Source organism: Antechinus flavipes, chromosome 2 (assembly GCF_016432865.1).
Source record: "Antechinus flavipes isolate AdamAnt ecotype Samford, QLD, Australia chromosome 2, AdamAnt_v2, whole genome shotgun sequence".
In the NCBI taxonomy this organism is placed as follows: domain Eukaryota; kingdom Metazoa; phylum Chordata; class Mammalia; order Dasyuromorphia; family Dasyuridae; genus Antechinus; species Antechinus flavipes.
The window spans coordinates 127,863,429-127,882,305 of NC_067399.1; the positions used below are offsets into that span (position 1 = coordinate 127,863,429).

General features: G+C 33.8%; 1 protein-coding gene and 1 pseudogene across 1 annotated transcript in view; both read left to right on the forward strand.

Moving 5' to 3' along the window:
• UNC5D (unc-5 netrin receptor D) overlaps nt 1-18,877 on the forward strand; it is a 790,136-nt gene that overhangs the window by 20,080 nt on the left and 751,179 nt on the right. The window lies entirely within an intron of this gene.
• On the forward strand, nt 11,386-12,850 carry LOC127548216 (pleiotropic regulator 1-like; annotated as a pseudogene).

Consider the following 18,877-nt stretch of genomic DNA (forward strand, 5'->3'; position numbering starts at 1 on the left):
TGATAAAAGAATTTAAAAGAATAATTTTCCTCCCCAAAAGAGTTATGGATAAGTTATGATCTGCACCCCTAGAGGTACTGCTAACTCGAATGAGATGACTGGTTCATTGATAAATTGAGGCTTTATTGTAATTGTGATGAAGATGATAGCTATGTTAGTTCATATTCTACAGAATGGCCCGTGTAGCTTATTTTCTAATATTCAACTTCCTGCTTCCTCTCCTAACTGGAATACATGTAGAGTGCTATAAATATACTTTCTAAAGTACCACAGACATTCTTCATTCTATGGTATGTTCATATATATATATATATATATATATGTTTCTTCAAAAAAAATACTGTATTTTTCTCAATTACATTTTAAGAGGATTTTTAACTTTTTACTAAAACAACTTTTTTTTTTAACTTTTAGAGTTCCAAATTCAATCCCTTCTTCCCTTTCTTCACTCTTCCCTGAGAAGACAAGAAATATGTTATATATGTGCAACAATGTAAAACATTTTCATATTAGTCATTTTGTACAAGAAGTCTTGAAGAAAAAAAGCAAGCAAGAAAGAGTAAGAAAGAAAGGGGAAAATAGTATGCTTCAGTCTGTGAAGAAAATGTCAGTTCCTTTTCTGAAAGCAAATAGCATTTTTCATTATGAGTCTTTTGGGATTATCTTGCATCATTGTATTGATAAGAATACCTAAGTTATTTACAATTCTTCATCTTACAATATTGCTGTTCTCCTGATTCTTTTCACGTCACTTTTTTTTTTTTTATCAATTCATGTAAGTCTTTCTAGGTTTTTAAAAATTATTCATCTTGCCATTTTTACATCACAATATTAGACAATAACAATCATATACCACAGTTTTTTCAGTATTTCCTAAATTGATAACTCTCCCCTCAATTTCCAATTCTAAATCACCATAAAAAGAACAATTATAAATATTTTTGTACAACTAAGTTTTTTCCCTTTTTAAAATTCGCTTTGGGATATAGACTTAATAGTACTATTGCTAGATCAAAGATTATGCACAATTTTCTAGTCCTTTGGGTATAATTCCAAATTGTTTTCCAGAATACTTGTGTACCTTTACAACTACACCAACAATGTATTAATGTCCCAGTTTTCCAACATTCTTTCCACATTTTTCATTTCTCTTTTTTATTACATATGAAATTTTGATAGGTGGGAGGTGGCACCTCAAAGTTATTTTAATTTAAATTTTTCTAATCAATAGAGATTTTTAAATTTTATCACATAGGATAATCACAAAATATGAGAGCTAGAATGTATCTTTAAAGTTTCAAAATCTTTTCTTTTGTGATTAAGGACACTGAGTCCTGCTTTTAGAAGTCAAGAGTACTTTTTAAATTAAATTAATTTTTAAATATTTCACCATTTGTTTTGTTTTTCAGCATCTTAATTCTGTTTATGTGTGCATGCATATGTGTTTTTAGATTGCACCCTGGACTGCATTGTTGTATTTGCTAGTTATGATAAAATGAGAAAATCAATGTCCAGAGGGGACCTTGTACATGACATTGCTTTTAAAGAATTGCTTAGCCTCCTGAAATAACTTTGTAAACAAGGTATTCCTAAGAGGCCACTCACCAAGGTGAATTGAAGTTATTTTTATCTTTTAATCAACTTTCCAACAAATGTAAATTTTGTCATTGATTGTGAAGACATCGTTGTAAAATGTAAAATTTTCAATCACAATTTCTCAGACTGGAAAATGACTTCCACATTTTGGGTTTTGATTGTTTAGCTATTTAGGCCTCATATCAGTCAGATGTCTTGATCATCTGTGGGTGAGATTTAATAAATGAAAGAAATCCATTTCCTTCTTCTTCTTCTCTCTCTTTCTCATTCTCCCTAACTTGCTTTTTTTTCTTTTCTTTCCTTTCCTTCCTCCTTCCATTCACATCTCCATCTCTGAGAGGTAGCATACCATAGCAAAGAGTGAGTCTCTGTTTTATAACATCTCCTGCAACTCCTCTATCCCTCACAGTTTTATACCTTCACCAAGTTACTGCCTCTCCACATTCTAAACTGATAGTGTCAACTCAGATCGAATTGGATCGCAGAGGGACACATATTAATTTAGAAAACCACAAATTAACATTATCTGTGTTATAATATGTTTTAGTTTATTTTGATAAGCATTTCCCAAGTACATTTTAATCTGATTTGGGCTGTACTAGGTCTTTGCTAGTTTCACATTGTCTTTGAACAGCGAATTTAACATCTCTTTTCTAGCAATTCTAAGAATATAGATTGCAAAGAAGATACTGACCAGCATAAGTAGAGGAAAATTTCTCATCAGAGAATTCTCTGTACCAGTGAAATCATATTATCAGTTTATATGCTTAGTTGATCTTTATCACCTTTATCACTTTATCATATTATTAAAGTAGATCAGGACTCTATTTTGTCATTTCAATATGTCTCCTAATCTCTTTCCCTTCCTTCTGTAATTGACATACTGAAACAATATAGAATAGGAAATAGCTCTATTACCATGAGCAACTCATTTAACACAATAGAGCTTCAGTTATTTGTGGCTATAAAAGGAGAAAACTAATAGCAGGAGTGTTTACCCTATAATATTTTTGTGAGGCTCAAATGAAGTAATGAAATAATGAGTGAACGAATTTTTTAAAAAAAAGTTTGGTTTGAGAATACAAAAACAAGCAAGCAAAATAATCCTTGACCACAAGGCGCTTACATTATAATTAAGGAAGACAGACATAGGGAAACAAAATTTGGGAAAATGGGACATGAAAGAATATATATATAGTGGAATGTCTTGGCTATGACTAGAAAGTGACATGCTGTGGTGATTCTGACAATAGGCAAAAGAAGGGAAACGTTCAATAATCAGAAGTTTCTAGGGGCAGGAGTTTCAGTTCTTTAATTTTTGTGGGAAGAGATCAAAGAGGAAAATTATATAATCTAGAGACATCATCTGATAAGGGGTGATTTTATGCAGGGCTATGTAAGTTCAAGCATGAACTCTGTAATCAAAACCATATAAAGCATTTTGAAAACTTTAAAGAACTATGTAAATGTTGATCACTGTTATTATGTTAACCACTAAAGTCCCCTGTCTTCTCTTAATCCTATCCATAGAATCAAAGTTTAGAGGATAGATAATTCCCTTTCTTTTAGCATAATACATTGTTAAATACTATCCTTTGAGACCATTTCCTCCCATCTAGCCCATCTCCAGTCACAGATCCAAGAACAACAAAATCTTTGAAAGACATTTTTATATACTTTTTTTTACTAGTTTTATGCTTATGGCAAGTTCTTGTGCCTTGCCTCAGAACCAGATTAAATGTTACTTTTATTAAGAGTAAATAAAAGAAAGGTCAAAAGCTGGAAAAGGAAATATCTATTCTGTGCATCCAAAGAATAATTCTTTATTACAACAACGTCCATCGAAGTAAGAGTAATGAAGAAACCTTGTCCTGTGGAAATATTGGACTTGAGTTGATACTATATCCTTTAATATTAATGTGAATTGTTGCTTTGGGTTCCTTTCTTATGATAGTGATAGAGATGAGGGGGCAGTGGGAATCATGATCTAATTACTAACCTTAAGGTAGAGTTATTTATCATTTTCTATATGATTCAAACATATGAGAATATTTAATCACTCATTCCTCAAAAGACTTAGCATTCAAAGTAGAGCAAAAAAGATTTTGAGAAATACCTACAAATTCATAAATGTACATTTGGCATTAGAAACGTGATATCTAAAATTACTATAACAGAAGACAAAAGTGATGTGGTTACACGAACATTCAATTGGGAATTAGAAAAATTGGGTTAAAAAGTGTAGCTTGCCTATTAATTATATTTCAATCTTTATTTCATTTCAAGGCCTCAGTTTCCCTAAGGTTTTATAATCCTTTACTTCCATGACTAAATATTATAATATCATAAATTTTAAATCATTAGGGAACTGAAAGATCATCTAATCTTATACCTTCCTTATATATAAAAACTGGATCAGAGAAAGGATTATTCACAAATACACAGGCAGTAAATGGCTTATATCAGATAGGGAGTCAGGCCATCTGACTCCCAACCCCATACCTTATTCTACTAAACCAAAATGATAATCCTATCAGTCCTGAAATAAATCATACTTAGAAGTGGAGAGGGAAAAAAAGGAGAGGAATTTTAAATGGATATAAAAAGGAGCATGAGTCTGGATCACAGATACATCTGAGTATATGGATATCCACCAAGAACACTTGCAGAAAGAATGTTTATACTTTAAGAAGGAGAAAGGGGAGAGGGATCATATGGAGAGAGAAGCTTGGACATGAAGCCCCAGACACTCTTGAAAGTCCAAGCAAGAAAACCCACCTCATTCAAGTTGTTTTACTTTCATGACATTATGAGTAATAAATCTTAGTGAAAGAGGCAAGGACATTGGAAAGCTGTGGCTAGCTCAAGCTATCTCTGTTTACAAGATAAATAAGGCTTAAATATTCTCAAAGTATTGAGCCCCCCTAAATTGAGAATAAGCACTCATAGAGCAGGAGTTTAAAGACATTACTATGTTCTGATGTTACTAGATTTATTTAGAGGGAGAGGAAAGAATAATACATTTGATATTAACAGTGTTAAAATTAATTTCCCTGTCAATCTTTTTCTTATAAATTAGAGATATGATTTCAAGTGAAAATATTCCAGGACAAGGTAATTTCTTGATTTAAAACTGAAGTTTACATTTAAGTATAAAGTGCTTGACCTAAGGACTTTACCAAGATTGCATTTTGCCACTAACATTTCTTGAAAGGTAGATGAAAGAGAGGAGGCGAAGAGAGTTCTTTAAAGATGGGGAAAGGACCCAGAAAAGGAAGGTCTGGGACATCAGTGACATCCTTCACCAGCTTTATAAGTTTGCTTGGAGAGGGTCAGTTAATACCAGATAAGTGTCAGTAGCACAAGGAATGGGCTTGAGCTAACAATTCCTTTAGATCCCTATAGACACAAAACACAATTTTTTCTTTGCCTAGTCTCTAATGTTTAGCTTTCTTGCTGTAGTCTCAGAGTGCTATATATAGTACTTTAGGTGCTGTGACTTCTCTCCATCTCACTGGTAGTTCATTTTCTCCTTTTTTTCCATGAGAACAATTTAGACAGACTGATTGCCTCCTCCCCACCTTCTGAAATAGAGGAGTACTCTTTAGCACTTCTACCCTTTGGATATATAAAATCACTCAAGGGTTTTCATATTTTCAAAGGGCAGAAGCAACTTTAGCAAGAGAAAAAAAAGGGCAAAAACCTGAATGATCTTTTTATAAGTGATATATTGAAAATATGTATAAGGCATATCCTCTGGTCTCCTATGAATGGATATTGATGGACAAGGAGGTAGAAAGTATATTCTGAAATATTGGTTTCATGATCTGTTTCATGATTAGTTGCCTGTTTTTGTTAGAGAAGAAAAAATGGATTTGTTGTTGTTTGTCTTCCCATGTCTTCCAAAAATAAGTAGAGCTCCTCAAGATCTGAATTCAGAATCTTCATTTTTTTTTCTTTTTCATTATTAGCCAACTCTTGACTTGATAGTGACTACAATCACAACAATCAAGAACCTGGAAGCACCGTTTTTGACTGAGTTTTGCCTTCTGAGAAACAGGTGTCATGTCTCCTGGAAATGGCAGGGAGAAAGGTACACCTGTCACCTGAGCAACAAAAAAATGAGCTACTAGACAGTCACGTTATCTTAGGTCTCTGCCGCACTATCACACAACTTGAGAACAGTCCATCATCTGGGGCTGCCATATTTCACTTCTGTAAGACACTTACTATGAGAGTACAGAAATAAGCAAATAACTCAGTAGTTTTTGGCAGCACCAGGGCTATGACATTCCATGTTAGACTAGGCCATGGGCCAACTATTTTCCAAAGCATATTATCTCTTTCAAAGTATTATCTTTTTCAATATTTTTTTCATATTCTGTTCAATTATTGTTCATGTGTTTTAGTATACTTATTCCATATAAATGGAAACTATTATTATCATTACCAATTATAATGATAAAAATCACCACTGCTATAAGTAATTGTTTTTCTTAGTCATATCTGTAATGAAAGCATTAATCACAGTACCAGAAGAGATAATTTGATGGCACATTCTCTTGTGACTATCCCCCAAGCAGCTGACTTCATCAGAAGGAGTTTGTTTCCTGTGTTGCCTTGAGTTAGGCCCTGGTCGATATGCTAACAGCATTGTCACTTTAGTGACTTGGTGGAATCATAATGACTCTCCTTTTAAATCTGCCTTCACAGGCGACTTTGGTTCAGAACAGGCTAGAGTCCTCTGGGCAGTAAAGTCAAGCTTTTTCTTGAGTTTATTGCAGAGAGACAATTAATTGTGAAACCATGTAAGAGTTTATGATGCTGCTTCAGATGGACTTGCCCATCAAAGGACCACTTAAAATTCATGCAGAGTCGCAACTGTGAAGGAATACCTAAGACTCATAAATAAGGCAAACCTATCTTAATTTATTGCTGGTACCTTCTCTACCCATTGAGCCATTCAGAACCTTGCACAATTGATGTTTCTTTCCTCCAGTTATTTCAGTAAAAAATGAACTCTATTTTATGCCACACAAGCATACTAATAAACTAGTGTTTTGCTGCTTATAAAGGCAAACTGTCACCTGTTAAAATATGTAACTGTCATAGAAAGATAAAAAAGGATCATTTAATCATGATGAACAATGTGTATGTGGCATAAGTAGAATCCCAAAGGTAAACAGCAGTTTATTATGTTTGGGCCAGTCACAGCTATTCTTCAGGGGAGGGAGAGATTTCACTGAGCCTTCTTGTCTTGCTCTTTTTCTGGAGGGAAACGATAGCCAGAATTGATAATGATTTGTCACTTTTTTTTTTTTTTAAATGATACCTCATTAATGGTTCAGAATGTGAGCTGCAATTGTTAGAGAAGTATGCACAACATTGTTGTAATTGTTGTTTTTAGGGGTGGGGTAGATTTTTTTCAAGTATACTGATTATATAACTCTAAATATTATGCTATTTAATTCTCAGTCTCAGTAGTAGCCATCCCTTTTTATAACTTGATAATGGTCACCATTTGATTTGAAGGTTTATGGTGACAATGGTAAGGTAAAAAAAAAGATTTTTTTTTTTTAACTAAGATTTTTAAGCTGCTATTTAGGATTCTTGAATCTCAATAGTAATAGTAGATTTGGACAATACAAACTTGAATCTATATTTGTCTCTGCCATTTCTAAATTGTGTGACCTTAGATAAATATACAAATCAAGTCAAATGAACATTAATTTATTATACAATTACTGTATACAGGGTATTGTGCTATATTCCCGGTAAGTCACTTAAGCTTACTTTATATTGCCTCATTTTATTCAGGGATATGGAATGAGAAGGTTGAATTAAATTTTCACCGATATTCCTTCTAACTCTACAATCCTATGATTCTAAATAACAAGAATTAATCTAGTGCTTCTTAGTAAATATAGCATTTTACTTTTCAAGAAACAGCTGATAGAAGGGTCTTGAACTTTTAAAATTGCTCTATATGGTCTAAGTATCATAGATTAAGAAATAGAGGGAAAATGAAAGATTATCACACTCAGTCCCCTCACTTTACAGATGAGGAACTTGAACCCAGATCCTTTGACTCCCAAGGTAGTTTGTTTCCTATGGTACTAGGTCAGTGTAGCTAAAGGAAAGTTTGAATGACAAAACAATATTTATTCCTGAATATATTTGCATTGGGAAGCTAGGTAGCACAATGAATACAGTGCTAGCTTTGGAGTCAGAAAGATTCATCTTCCTCAGTTCAAATTTGTTCTCAGATACTTACTAGCTGTGTTACCCTGGTCACTAACCCCTGTTTAGCTCAATTCCTGATGTGTAAAATGAGTTGAAGAAGGAAATATCAATATCTTTGACAAGAAAACTGGAAATGGGATCATGAAGAGCCAGATATGACTGAAACTACAAAATATTTTTATTGTAGTAAGTTTATTTATTTTTAATACACATTCCTTTATGAATCATATTGGGAGAGAAAAATCAAAGCAAAAGGGAAAAACCATGGGAGAGATTAAAAAAAAAAAAAACGGAAAAAGAGTGAGCATAGTATGTGTTGATTTACATTCAGTCTCTTCAGTTCTTTTTCTGGATGTAGATGGCATTTTCTATCCAAAGTCTATTGGGATTGCTTTGGATCACTGAACCACTGAGAAGAACCAAGTTTTTCATAGTTAACCGTTGCCCATTCTTGCTGTTATTTTGTACAATGTATTCCTGGTTTTTTCTGTTTCACTCAGAATCAGTTACTGTAAATATTTCCAGGCCTCTCTGTAATCAGCTTGTTCACCATTTTTTTATAGAACAATAATATTCTATTACCTTCATGTTCTACAATTTGTTCAGCTATTCCCCAATTGATGGATATCCACTCATTTTCCAATTCTTTGCTACCACAAAAAGAGCTTCGCCAAACATTTCTGCACATGTGGGACCTTTTCTCTCCTTTATGATTTCCTTGGGATACAGATCTAATAATGGCACTGCTGGGTCAAAGGGTGTGCACAGTTTTATAGCCCTTTGAGCATAGTTCCAGAATGTTCTCCAGAAGGGTTGGATCATTTATAATTCCACCAACAAAGTATTAATGTCCCAGTTTTTCTTACATCCCCTCCAACTACTAAACATTATTATGCATTAGCACTTATATAAGAATTATTGACTCTTAGAATTCCAAAAGAGCTTTAGAAGGCATCTGAATCTACTAGACTAGAAATCTTTTGTATGGCATCCTTAACCAGTGTTTACCTACTCTACACTTGAAAACAAGCTTTGGTAGTGGGATAAATATTTTTTTTAAAATTTATTTGTTTTTGTTTTTGTTGTTCATATTCCTGAAGGGTCTTAGGAACAGGTACTTCTAACTAGACGTTCATCTGATTTCTGTTACATAATGATCAAGTCCCTGAGATAATTGTATTTTACATTTAAAAGGTCATATAGGATGTAGATAATCCAAATACATGAAGAATGAGATAAATAACAAGCCATTCTCCATAATGCAAACCCTTTTCCTATCTCTTCCAATGTATCTATTCTTCCCCTTCTCAATGAATATTTGTTTACATTAAATACAGTCTGCTGAATAAACACTGAATATTTTAAAAATTGTGTAAATATTTGCCTAATGGCTGCTCTTGCTTTCTTAAATATTTGGCCTTATTATTATAAATGCAATTTTGAAATGATTTAAACACTTGAGTATCTATATGATTGAGGAAAACACTTCCAACTAAGAAAGAATAATCCTTCTCATCAACAAAAAATGCTAATATTTGTTTGTAGTAGGAAACTTGTTTTTCCACTAAACCTGGGGAGGCTAAGAAAGAAGTAGGAGAGCTAAGTCATATTTCACTTCCTAGGTGGAGATTCCAGATGGTATAGTCTCCAAAAGGAGAAATTAGGATTCCTTAGGTTTAGATGGTTATACTCTTCCAATAGCTTCACTGTTACTTTGCTTGGGGAAAGTGATAATAAAATCCTCTGCTTTCATTCCTTATAAAGAGATTGAAAATTATGGTGATTGTGTCTGTAAATAATTTTGAAAGACAAACATTATAAAGGTAATATTTTTAAGACCAACTGTTATGGAGATTTCAGCAAAATGACACAATAATGAAATCTATCAGTTGCAAAATCATGTATGTTTCATTTAAGTTCATGAGCATAGAGATTCCTTATTCCAAAGGTATGCATGGAGAGACAAAAATAGAATCTGGATTTAAAAATAAGGCTTATTAATAGAAGAATGAATGAAAAAAGAATTCATTAAAAGGAATGAAACTTAAGAATTCCCCAAAGGACCAGGTTTCATCAATTAACTCACATATTTGAGACTGTCAAATGAAATATTTTATTTTGAAATAAAATTATGTTATATTTTTAATTATTACATTTAAAATGAATTTTCATAAATATGGGAAATTTTAGTAACTATCATTTAGTATTAATATAGGGTATTATAATAAACTCATTTAGAAAATATGGTATGAACTTGATGGGGTTCATCTTTCTAATGTTAAATGTTTACTATGTGCTCTACTAGTGACGCTATGAAGCACTAGAGCGTAGAAACAGAAGACTAAGATATCCCTTAAAGAGTTTGCATTCTAATGGAGAGGGATAACATAGTAAATGGGTATTAGCTAGTGAAGGGTGTTTTGGTTTTGGGAAGACTTGGAGACATAGAAAAGGCATTTGGCGAATTGATTTACAAATGCTTTCCAATATCAATGTCAGTATTGCTTTATTTGGTTATGAATCCAGACCTTAAAAGAGAGAAGAGAAAACTTTTTAGGCATCCTACTAGATATTAACTATGTAGAATTAACAGAGAAAGTTACTGAAAGGATGTTTTCTGGAAGTAGAATGGAGCAGAATAGAATTCTTTACTTTTTAAAATTAGAGGTAGGTAGTAAGGAATGAATACAAATATGTCAAAATTTAAAAGAGGATGAAAGGGAAATTCACAGAATAATGGGATCTCAGAACTGTGACCTAAGATCTACCCTAATTGATACCATATTAAGGATCCCTTCTACAACTATAAAAGCTTACAGGCTGTGGAATCTCAATGAAAGTAATAAATGCAATGTCAAAGGATGTTGAAGATAGGATGAAACTAGATAGCATAAATTCAAGAAAATTGATATTTAGTCTAAAAGGAAAATTATACCACTTGAGATTTGAGCAAAACTCTTAGATTTTCTATGCCTGTCTGGCTATGGGATATTCTTACCTCTTTTTAGTCCCTCCTCACTAAATCCTACCCCCATACATTTTTAGTAAAGAGCTAAGGTCTCTTCTTTTTATCTTTTATTCTCTTTATGGTTCACATCATTTGATGATAATCTTCAAATAGAAAGCTGACAGTGACTTCATACTTGAAGCATCTATGCTGAGAATCTGGATTGTGTTGAAATTGTCCATATGAACAAAAGTCCATTACATACAATACAACTACTAATGCTCATGTTTCAATTCCACATAGTGAGGTAGATGCTACTTATTGGGGGAAGAATTCCTTTGCTGCTATGATCCTTATGCTCAAAATAATAGAATCTCAGTGTGAGGAAATTTCAGAAATTATTTAGACTGACTTGAATCAAAATCTTCTCTACAATATGTTTGAAAAATGGTTCATTGAAAAGTCTCTGCTCAGAGTTTCCATTCCCACTCTAGTTGTCTCCTGAACTAGAAGAGAAGGAAAGAAGGAGAGGAGACTTTGACACTAAGTTCTTCCTCTTGCAGGTGCTATTAGAGCAATTAAGCAATGAAGTCAGTCTTATGGAGGAACAGAAGCATTCTGTGCACACCCTTGTCTTCAGATCTTTGAAAAGGACCCATGACATGTTTGTAGCTTGTCATGCACAGCCAGTAGAGTGGGATGAAGTGTCACAAGCCAAAGATGTCACCAAACATCATTCAGAGTATGGTCCTCTGTGGTACATGCCTAGAGTGGAAGAAAGTCTTAGAGAGAGTTTCAGAGTCTCTGCCCTGAGGCAGGAGTATCCCACCAGTTAAGGACAAGAACTTGAAAGCATATTCACCAGGGCCTAATTTGCCTTTGACTGTAGCTACTCAGCTACTCAGATTCACACACTACCAAGGGAAGCTGCTGCACAGTCCTTAGCTGTGGTCACATCTCATTCAGATTCCAGGCTGGAGCCGAAGCTTGCTTCAGCTAAAGTAGGTAGTTTTTCCCAATCAACTGGGCTTCCTGAACCATCACAGATACCTGACTTAGCTATGGCCATGCTGGAAACTGGTAGCACCAAAAGTGCTGTAATGGTGGCCAAAAGGCCCCTTCTCATGCTTAAACCATAGTGCCATCTTCCATGGAAATTGTGCAGCCATCAGCGGATGGGTTCTATGTCTTGCTAAAGAACCTGGTGATCAGTGGTTTGTTACAGGTTTGTTGATAGGATTATAAAGATTTGGAACCTGGCTAGTGGCAGTTAAAACTGTCATTGACTGGATATATCAGTACTGTAGAGGGGTGATGTCCATACATCTTCTCCTGTGGCAGATGAGCAAGTGAAATGCTGGGTTCTTGAATACAATAAACCTATCAGATATTATCAGGGACATCCAAGTGCAGTATATGTGTTGGATTTGCACCCAACAATCAATGTGCTTGTAACTTGTGGTAGGAATTCAATTGCAAGGATATGAAATGTGAAGACACAAACCAATGTACATACACTAGTGGGGCATCCCAATACAGTGGCTACACTAAAGTGTCAAACTGCAAATCCACAAATCATTACAGGAAACTATGACACAAGCATAAGATCATGGGACTTAGTGGCTGGAAAACACAGATCACATAAAGAAATCACAGTTTTGCATCCAAGACCTTACACATTTGCATCTGGTTCTCCAGATATTAAGCAGTGGAAGTTGCCTGATGGAAACTTTCTTCAAAACTTCTCTGACCATGATGCTATAATTAATAGTTTAGCTGTGAATTCAGATAGAATGCTAGTAACTGGAGCAGTTAATGACACTATGCATCTTTGGAATTGGAGAAATGGATACAACTTCCAAAGAGTGCATACAGCTGTGTAGCCTGGATCTTTGGACAGTGAATTAATACTGGCATGTGCTTTTTGACCAGTCTGGAAGTCAATTACTCACTACATAGGTTGACAAACCCTCCAAAATCTACAGAGATGATGCAGCTTAGCTCAGGTTTGAAGAGATTCATCTACTTAGCTGGAAACCAGAAATGATCAAGAGAAGATTCTGAGGTAGTGAAGTCTGCATAATTGGGTCATTCTTTTCTTTTGATTGCTTCAAGTTCATTAGGTTACATTATGCTCTACAGACTTCTATGAAGCAGAAATTCAGTAGAATCCATTACCATTTCATCCCATTTTACAATAAATTCCCTTTTTCTTAAGCAACAAACATAGAAAAAATAAGGAGAAAAATGGTCTATTATCTTTTTGGGGAGGGATCCTCTTTTTTTTTTTTTTTTTTTTGGAGGAAATCAGGGTTAAATGACTTGTCCAGGGTCACACAGCTCATAATTGTTAGAGACCAGATTTGACTTAAGGTCCCCCTGACTCCAGGACCAATGCTGTATTTACTGTGCCACCTGATTGCCCTCAATACATTGTTTTCAATTTATGATTGCATACATATCATTTTTATAATGATATATGTTATAGAAGGCCATGCCCATTAGCTATAAGTAATAAAATAATGATAAATTTGATTAGTTTGCTTATGGGATTTTTTGCCCCATATTTTATCGTGTGTGTGTGTGTGTGTGTGTGTGTGTGTGTGTATGCATGTATGATGTGGACTTCTCTGGCAATAAAGGCTATAAAATAAATTTTAGAACAATTGTTAAAATGCAAAGGAAATACTTGAAATATAGTTATCAAAATATTAACAACAAATTTCATGAATCCTGAATTAAAACACTTCCCCTAGAAGGTTAGAATGCTTTAGATTTGAAATAGTTTTGGCTGTGCTCTATTTATATTTGTTCATGTTCTCTTCCTGTTTTTACCTTTTAGAAATCATCAGGCACTTTTTGTTGTTGTTGTTGTTAATTGTACAGTTCTTCAACTAGTCTCATTCTTCAGGATATCAAATTATAGCTTCAAAATTTGATTATAAATGGATGTTGTTCCTGTCTCCAGGACTTTTTGACTTTCAGTTCTAGATGTTTTGCAGTAGACATTATTCTTTGGTAATCTAGGAAAAGTTTTTTTTTTTTTTTTTAATTTTTGTTCTCATTTTTCAGAGAGAGAGAGAGAGAGAGAGAGACATAAATATGCATAATAATGAAACAGAATATAATATGTGTGTATTTTATGTGTGTATATTATATACATACACACATATTTATGTTATTTCATGCCACTTCATACGCTGATTCATGCCCGAGGACAACAATAGTAACATTTGTAGTATTATTTATTCAGAAGAACTCAAGGTATAAAGGGGAAACTTTTAGGAGCATAAGAAGAGGTATTATAATGCTGGGAATTCCCATAAAAAATGGGAATGTGGTTTGCATCACATCTTGTTCCTAGAAAATCATAGTGGCTTTGCATTTAAAGATATATGAAGAGATAACCAGTACATTTTCTTAGAATTGGGTACTTTTTTCTATTCCTTAGTGGAAATGACTGCCCTTGATCTCAAAGTCAAAATGTTTCTAATAAGGAAATTTGACTCTTCTACTCCCTCTGCTTCCAGCACATTTTTACATATGCACACATTTGCTTTAAATAAGACTTCATCTTTTCTGTTCTCACTTAGGTTCTCTGTTGGAATTCAAATGAAAATCAAATTCCATTGCCCAATTCCCCCCTTTCTTTTTCCATGTCTACTCTAAAAAGTTTATTTTATTTTTTAAAAGAGTCATTACAGTTTTTATAATTCAATTAAAGGACTTTTAGTCTTCCTTTTCCTCATAACTGTCAGATAAATAATCAATAGTTAGAAAACCTATTTCTCTGATTTTATGAAGATTACAATTAAATCTCACTTTTCCACATGTAGTTTATCACTTTTCCATTTCTCAATAGATTACTTTTTTAAAAAGTTTAAAAATTATTTTATTCTCTCACTTTTTTATTAAAGGTTTTTTATTTACAAAACATATGCATAGGTAATTTTTCAACACTGTCCCTTGCAAAACTTTCTGTTCTAAATTTTTCCTGCCTTCCCCCCACCCCTTCCCCTAGATGTTTTAATTACATCTATCTTTGCTTTTACATGATCTGAGATAAGGATTGCTACCCCTGCTTTTATTTCTTTCACCTGAAGCATAATATATCCTGTTGCAGTCCCTTTACCTTCACACTATATGTGTCACTATGCTTTAAGTGTGTTTCTTGTAAACAACATATTGTAGGATTCTGATTTTTAATTCAGTCTGCTATTTGCTTCCATTTTATGGGGAGTTCATTCCATTCACATTCACAGTTAAAATAACTAATTTTGTATTTCATACTATCTTATGTTATGCTTTTCTCTTTCCTATCCTCTTTTCCTCCCCTCCATTATTTTGCTTTTGATGACCATCTCCCTCAAATAGTCCTCCCCCTTTATATCCCCTCTCCTTTTTTTATACCTTTCCCCTAATTCTTCCATTTTCCCTTCTATTAGTCTTTCCCTTTCTTTTCCCCCCTTTCTTTCTCAGTTCCCTATAAGGTGAGACAAGTTTCTTTGTGATATTAAATATGTTTGATATTTTCTCTTTGAGCCAAATCTAATAAGAGCAAGATTCATACAATGCTCATCCCCCTCCCTTCTTTCCCTCAATTATAATAAGTTTTCTTTGTCTCTTTTCATATTTTCTTCTATTTTTTCTTTTTGTGTGTGTGGTGTGACTGATTCTTAAAATCTTATTGTGTCATTCGCTTCCGCTTGTTCAGTTCTAATTTTTAGTGTATTATTTTCTTCAGTTACCTTTTTTAGCTCATTTTGCAATTGGCCAATTAATTTTTTTATTCATTGCATTCTTTTTTCCATTTTTTTTCCATTCCTTCTTGTAGTGATCTCATTTCATTTCTCTATTTTTCTTCTCTCTTTTAAATGTTTTATACAATCTTCAAAGAAAGCTTTGTGAAATAGGGACCAGCTCATGTCTCTCTTTGGGGCTTCTTCTGGAGTTGCTTTGCCTTTAGGAACCTCAGGATTTGAGGTTTGTTCTTCTCTCTCCATAAAAGCTATCTGTAATGAGAGATCTTTTTTGGTTTTTTTATTTTTTATTTTTTATTTTTTATTTTTAAAGGCTTGAGGTCTGTTCAATGCAAAGGAGCTACAGATGTTTTAATTTGCCCTGGGGCAGTTTTGCTGATTGATTTCCAGTGCTGGGTAATGGCAGCTAGGCCCAGTGTTCTTCCATGGCTCAGTGGTTTACAATTTATCTTTTACAAGAGGCATATCTGCCAAACTATCTGCTTATAACCAGGACAGAGTGGCCTAGGAGGCTCACAGAAGATTCCCAGGTGTGTGGAAGCTGCAACATTCTGACTTTCCAGCTTCTTGCCCCAGTTTCCCTATGTTGCCCTCTGGGTTCGGCAAACTGTTCCTCTGCCTAATTGAAACAGACCTGTTCTGAAGTTCTTCCAAGATATCTTCTTCTAGAAATGCATGGTACTCCAAATATTTGTGGATTCTTTGACTTCAAAACCAGTTTAGAGACTTAATCTGCTGTTGATTTGAGAGAAGATCAGAGGAGGTCACAGAGAATCGCATGCTCTCCACCATCTTGGCTCTGCCCCCTAGATTACTTATTATAATTATTTTAACAGAAATGGATTAGGCTTCCACTTTGCATACTTCTAAGATACTTTCCTCTCTCAAAATCAACTAGTGTGTATCCAGAAATTGCAAAACTAATCCATAAAATGCAGTATCAACTCAGTTACTGACAGACATGATAGAAAAAGCACCACATCCCTGTTTGAATCACTGTCTTTATAATCAGAGCATGGGAATGGGATCTCAGTTCTAACACTTATAATTTATGAAACCTCATACAAATCAATTTACTTATTGAAGCTTGTGTGCTTCATTTGTAAAATGAGAGGGTTCAACTAAACCTTTGAAGTCCTTTCCAACTCTCACTCCATTGTCCTGTGATATACTCTTGCCATTGTTTCACCTCAGGGAAGAATATGCCATTTCTGGCTATCTTTAATTTTTAAGATTTTTTAAAATTTAAATATAAAATCTGCCTGAAACTCTATTTCTGTAGGAGCTAGACCTTCCTTAGGCCATTTCATCTATCTTTCAATGTAACTACAGTTTTATTATTGCCTTTTTATCTTTATACCATAGTTATTTTCCCTAAAACTTTTGCCTTTCCTTTTTTTCCCCCTAAGGCAATTGGGGTTAAGTGACTCGCCCAGGGTCACACAGCTAGGATGTGTTAAGTGTCTGAAGCCAGATTTAAACTCAATTCCTCCTGACATCAGGGCTGGTGCACTGTGCCACTCTGCATTGTTCCACCTAGTTGCCCCTGCCTTTCCTTTTGAAGTTTTTGTTGGAACAAAGGAAAAGCAATGCTTTGATCAAAAAAAAACAAAACAAAAGGAAAAAATTTCTCCATTTTTTAATAATGGTCACTCCATTAGATATCATCTTCCTTATATGGTTTTTATTTGATTACTTTATTTCTAATGCTGAATGACCTTTTCTCATATACAAATAGCAATAAGAAGACCTTTCAAAACATTGATTGTATTATGTACTTCATTCACGGACTGGTAGCCTGGTAATGTGTGTGTTCTCTGTGTATATATATGCACCTGATTATTTGCATAGGAGATAGTGGTGTGCTTTGGTGTTTTCCTCAAATTAAAAATAAAATCTTTGTGTCCTGTCAGATATTGAGTTATAAGATGTGAACCCAGGCTTTGCTATTCATTTGTATTTTTATGAACCTCTTAGTTTTGTACAAGTCTATAGCAGACACCTGCTTCATGGCCATTTAAAACAGTGCCTCATAATGTACAGTAAATTTATAGACCATCAGCTCTTCAAGCTGCCAGCTTATGCCACTGTACTTGTGGCTGCAATAAAAAAAAAATAGCTATTTATTTCTTTAACTTTTAACATTGAAATGTGCCCCAAAGGTATATTACGATATATTTCAGGAAATGGCTGACTGCCATTTCTCATCAGTAGAATACATCCATTTGGGTTAGTCATATATTTAAAATACACATACCACAAAACCCCAAGTGATTCATCAAGTTAGATTAATGACTTTTGTACTTCTATTTACATGATGGGAAATTGAATTTTGTCATCTCTTTGACCAACTAGATTTGAAAAACAGATTCTGTGTAGATATTTTAAAAAAATAGTTGTTAAGATAACATTCAGAAACTTTTTACTACTTGTATGGATAAAAACTGTTGGGTTGGCAACAGTAGGGAGAACAACTCTTTTTAGCTACATGTATTCTTCAGTCTTACCAAGGTATAACATATGGTCAATTTGCCCACCACTGAAATACAATCATGTCTCAGGGAAAACTCAGCAGCTGTGCAATGGAGTCAGATAATGTTATTTTTGGCTAAAAAGTACCAACTTTTGTTTTTAAAAAAGCAACAATTAGGTGACTGTAGATGTTTACACATATAGAGAGTAAAGAGCTACTTTTTTTTTTTAAGAAAAAGGTTATAGTAGATTATCAGCAAAATTATTTTCTCTCAAAAATTTTTAATGGACCTCTTTTCTCATTGATATGGAAGCTCCCCCTACTGGTAAAGACTGAACTTAACCCATGTTATCTCAAGGGTTTTCAAATTACAGTGCAGACTGAATTAGTAGTCTATTTTTGTATAGCTTTCAAGCTAAGAATAGGTTTTACATTTTTTTAAAATAAATGTTTATTAGATTTAAAAATATAGAAATGATTCTTAGCTCCTGGGACAAACCTCTGCTCTAGAGATCCTACCAACTAATTAGAGGCTTTATTCTAGTTCTTGAAATTTATTGTGGATACTAGTGATGGTCAAGCCTGCCTCATTTCCAATTCATTTGTAGCCTCATTGGTATAATTATGCTACTCAATGAATTAAAGTTACTTTACACATATTTTGTTTTTATCCTTTATATACTGATTGGTTACATCCCCTCCTCTATTAGAATGCAAACTTCTTGAAGGCAAGGCCATTTTTTGCTTTTTCTATTGATTCTCAGCACTTAGTTCAGTACCTGGAACATAGTAAGCATTTAATAAATGCATATTAATTGTTATTCTGGTGGATTATTCTTGTGTCCACCATACTTTTTC